The sequence below is a fragment of the Urocitellus parryii genome, chromosome 3 (assembly GCF_045843805.1).
Source record: "Urocitellus parryii isolate mUroPar1 chromosome 3, mUroPar1.hap1, whole genome shotgun sequence".
Classification (NCBI taxonomy): domain Eukaryota; kingdom Metazoa; phylum Chordata; class Mammalia; order Rodentia; family Sciuridae; genus Urocitellus; species Urocitellus parryii.
The window spans coordinates 104,390,688-104,395,132 of NC_135533.1; the positions used below are offsets into that span (position 1 = coordinate 104,390,688).

Genomic DNA, 4,445 nt, shown 5'->3' on the forward strand with positions numbered 1-4,445 from the left:
AAAGGCAGAAGTGCGTGGACATTCTTTATTTCTCCTCCTCGTAAGACGCACCTTTTGCCCATCATGACACCCTATTCTATATCTTGGTGGAGTCCCTTCCCCCCATCTTCAGAATGAATCACTCCAACTCTGCTTCCACCATGGTTTCTCTGCTCCCTCTTTGCTTTAAAGGGGCTCTTGGAATTACACTGGGATCATGCAGAGAATCCAGGCCAATCTTTTCTTTTCAAAGTCCCCCTTAATTAAACCACAGAGTGATTTTGTGCACATGCTTTGTCTAATATTGGTATTCAAATAATAGCATTTATTGAGAAAAGTGTTTTTATTCTTTGGTGTAAAACTTTTTATTGTGTAAAAATAAATAATTTCTAGACAATGTAAAAAAAATATTGCCTAAGAAACCAAAGTGAGAGGTTTCTTAGGTAGCAGGTAGGGTTGGTTTAGGGATTTCTTCTCCTGAAGAAAGGAGCACACAAAAGAAGAACTAGTCATGTCCCTGATTAAAAACAAGATCAACACAACAAAAGCCCCAGGGGCCTTTGGTCTCTACAATCAAGTGTTATTTGACAGGATCATTTACATCTCTGGACAGACAGGCATAAACCCTGTTCCAGGAGGGGCAGAAACTAAAGCAGCTCTTATGAACATGGGTGACAATCTGAACGCCACAGGCTGTGATTTCACTAATGTGGGAAAAGCAACTGTTTTTCTGGCTGCCATAAATGACTTTGAAACTGTCAATGAAATCTACAAACAGTGTTTCAAAAGTAATTTTCCTACTAGAGCTACTTACCAGGCTGCTGCTTTACCCAAAGGAGTGCACACTGAGATTGAAGCAGTATCTATCCAAAGACCTCACAGCAGTGCAAATATAAGTAGGCACAGTGTTGTTCTCATCATGTCTTTAAATAATATCTTGATTTACAACTGATGTTGGAAAAGTGTACGTGTAACTAAAATATCTGAAGTTATCATGGTTTGCATGGGAGATTCTGGAAGCTTCTCTGTGGCAGGACTTGCCATATGAGTGCAGTGTGGGCTTGGGATCAGAACACCTGGGCAGCCCCTCTGACATCTAATAATGGTGTGAACTCTGACAAGTGACACAGGAAATCCACTTCTCCAGTCCTTCATTCCTTTTCATTTCTTGGTATTAGAAATAATAGCCGTTGCCTGGCCTCATAGGTCATCTTGAAGTTCAGATGAAATAATGCCTTTGAAAGTGGAGTTTGCTCCAAAAAACTTAAACCTTTCACTGGGTTCCATTTTCAGGACAGTGGCCCCTCTCTGGCCAAGCCATGGTGGCCATGACCTTTAATTGACCAACATGGTTGGGTTCATGCAGATTAGTTCTCCCTTCTTAACCACACTTAATTATCACAATAAATGATAACCACATGATTGATGGTCAAAATAACCACCACAGTAGTTCTCATAGCCATCAGCTCAACCATGTGTCATTGCATCTCCCTGGTTCCATGAGCACTCTGGTGTCTACTTCTTGACACGCCAGGGTTGCAGCAGGCTGACAAGGTTCCAACAAATCAACTGAACTGTAATGCACAGATGAGAGGGTTAACTCCGCTCCCCAGTTTAAGAACTAATTCTGGAGGTGAGATCAACTGGTAAAGGAGGTAAAGCAAGAGCAACACAATGACAGTAATTAGATCACGCTGATCCATTGAGAAACGAGGGGGAATAATGGAGCTTCAGCAGGTCCACCTGCTTTAGGACATGGACTGAGATTCACAAAAGCATAATTGTCCCATTTTGGTTTCATTTTTTATATTGTCTTAAAGCTTTTTGACTACTACTGTCCCATTAAAGGCACTATTTCTTTATTGTTCCTTACTTCTTGCGTAAGATGAGTTTTCATGAAAGAAACTCAACACCAAATGTCTCAGAAGTTTTTAGGACTCATTAGATTCACACTTTGCAAAGAATGAGCTGTTCACTTCCACATTTTACCAATCTTATAGATTTCAGCTGGTTTAATTAACTGACCGAGACATTTGAAATTTTAAACTCTCCTTATAGTTTTAGTATTTTTTGGTCTGTTTTGGAGAGTTTTATTTTTTTTTTCTTTTATTTTTGAGGAAGGGTCTCATTATATTGCCCATAATCAGACCTCAACTCCTTCCTTGAGTGATCCTCCTGTCTCAGCCTCCAAAGTATCTGGGACCATTGGTGCTTGCTGACCCACCTCAGAAGTCATTTTTAATTTGGTTTTGCCTTCTCCCTTATGATATACAAGATTTTTTTATGTTTATATAGTTTTTATATTTCCTATCCCTAAATGTTTTATGTATATCAACTCATTTAATCCTTAAAACAATCACTTCGAGGGAGCTAGTCTTATTGTTCCCCAGTTTTCTGATGAGACGTGAAAATTAAGAAGCTTCCCTAAATTCCTTCCAGCAGGTTCTACAATGGCCAGGTTTCTCACTATTCTTCAACACTTGTCTAGGGTATGTTCATTATTCTGCTTATTTGTATCACATCATATATGGAGAGATCCAAATGAGGGTCAACAGACTTGGACTAAGCACAAATATGAAATTTGCAGATGTAAGTATTCACATTTGCATCTACATTGTTTCTATAAAAGCCTATAAATAATTGAGGCAGAAGTGTCTGGGGGCTTGATTAACTAGGTATTTTTCCTCCACTCAGTTCTTGTTCTTGTGGATCTCCATGGCTCAAAGGTATGGTTCTGATAAAGTATGCATTGATCCACATACCAATTCAGAAAAACTTGATATTTTTATAATATCATTCTTTAATTCATGAGTATGGTTTAATCCCTTTAGTTATCTATGTTGTTTTAAAAAATCTTCCACTAGTTTATTTATGACTTAAATATAGAGGCCTTAGAATTATTTTTATATTTAATTTTTGGATAATATTGAAATTTAATTTAGTTTTAAGCATTTTCATAGGTATTTAGTAATGCCTTTCTTTTTTATATTGAGTTTTCATCTGGTAAACTTGCTCAACACTCAGTAATTCTGACATTTTTTTTTCCTGTAGAATATTTGCCTGCCAATCCAATATTTGTAAATAATGTTTTTCCCTTTCAAACATTTTGACATTTCCCTATTTTTTCCTGCTTTACTTATGAGGAACTCTACCACAATGCCCATTAGAATTGGTAATGGGGGCTTTCTTGCTGCAGATTTCAAAGGCAAAGAAAGCTTTCAGTGTTTCACAATAAAGTACCTTAAAATGTAGAAGAAAAATGCATTTACAGAATTGTTCAGGGGATACCACATTTGCACACTGGTTTACCACAGTGTTTCTTACCAGCTGCAGCAGTTTAAAAGCCTTGAACTTGGAGTGGTTCCAGTGAGCCAAATACTTACTGGGCCTACTGTTGACTGCATAAAAGAAATTCTCTAAACCAGTGGTATATAAATGCATGCACTTACTCTGTCCTCTCCAGAGTGTTAGTTTTCAAGGTGTAATTGGAACACCATCATAACACGTCTTCCTCCTGTCAATGTGTAACAGCAATGAAATTTTCAGACTTTCTGTCCTCTCCCTGCCTAGGAACATTCTTCACTTTACCTTGTATTCCTTTGCTTGGCAAATTACTAAACTCAGCTCTTTATTAGTAGTATTTTTTTTAACTTCAGAAGGAAGAAGTTTTCTATTTCAATTGGTTAAGAATTTTTATCATGAATAGAAATTGAATTCTATTGAAATACAAGTTGTTCTTTATGTGGTTTTCTTTTCTGATTGGGGTTTAGTTTGGTAATATTTAGGTTATGTGCATCTTTACTTTTGAATGTGATGGATTTATAATGTGAATTTTGTTGGAGAATTTTTATATGTATATACTGGGATTGAACCCAGAGACATTTAACCACTGAGTCACAACCCCAGCTCTTTTTATTTATTTTTTTTTAGTTTGAGTCAGGATCTCACTAGATTGCTTAGGGTTTTGTAAAGTTGCTGAGGCTGGCCTCTAACTTGCAATCCTCCTGCCTCAGCCTCCCAAATTGCTGAGATTACACGTGTGCACTACCATGTCTGGTATAAAATTCCAAATGAATTTGTCTATACTGCAATATTTTTCACTTGAATATGTGGTATATTTGCCAAAGGGACTATCTGGTGCTGGAGTTTGTGAAATATTTTTTATAATGAATTTCATTTATTTTAATAGATTCAAATGATCTGTTTCTTCTTGAGTCATTTTAGCTTTAATATTTGTTCATTACAGGAAAAATTACAAACTATTGGCATAAGGTCATGCATACTGAAATCAACTAAGCCCTGGAGACACCTGGGAATTTAAGGAACTCATATTTCTTAAATAATAGAATGCCCTTCAGATGTTTCTAGGAAGTACCTCCAGAATCTGCTCAAGATCAGCTAGAAATCTTCTCTCAAGATTAGACTTGAGCAAAAGAAGTCCACTTGCCTGTTTGATGATTTTGATG

At 36.9% G+C, this 4,445-nt stretch overlaps 1 pseudogene; it reads left to right on the top strand.

The window, feature by feature from the left end:
* The first annotated feature begins 490 nt into the window (after nt 1-490).
* LOC113198761 (2-iminobutanoate/2-iminopropanoate deaminase pseudogene) lies at nt 491-931 on the top strand (annotated as a pseudogene).
* The last annotated feature ends 3,514 nt before the right edge of the window (nt 932-4,445 follow it).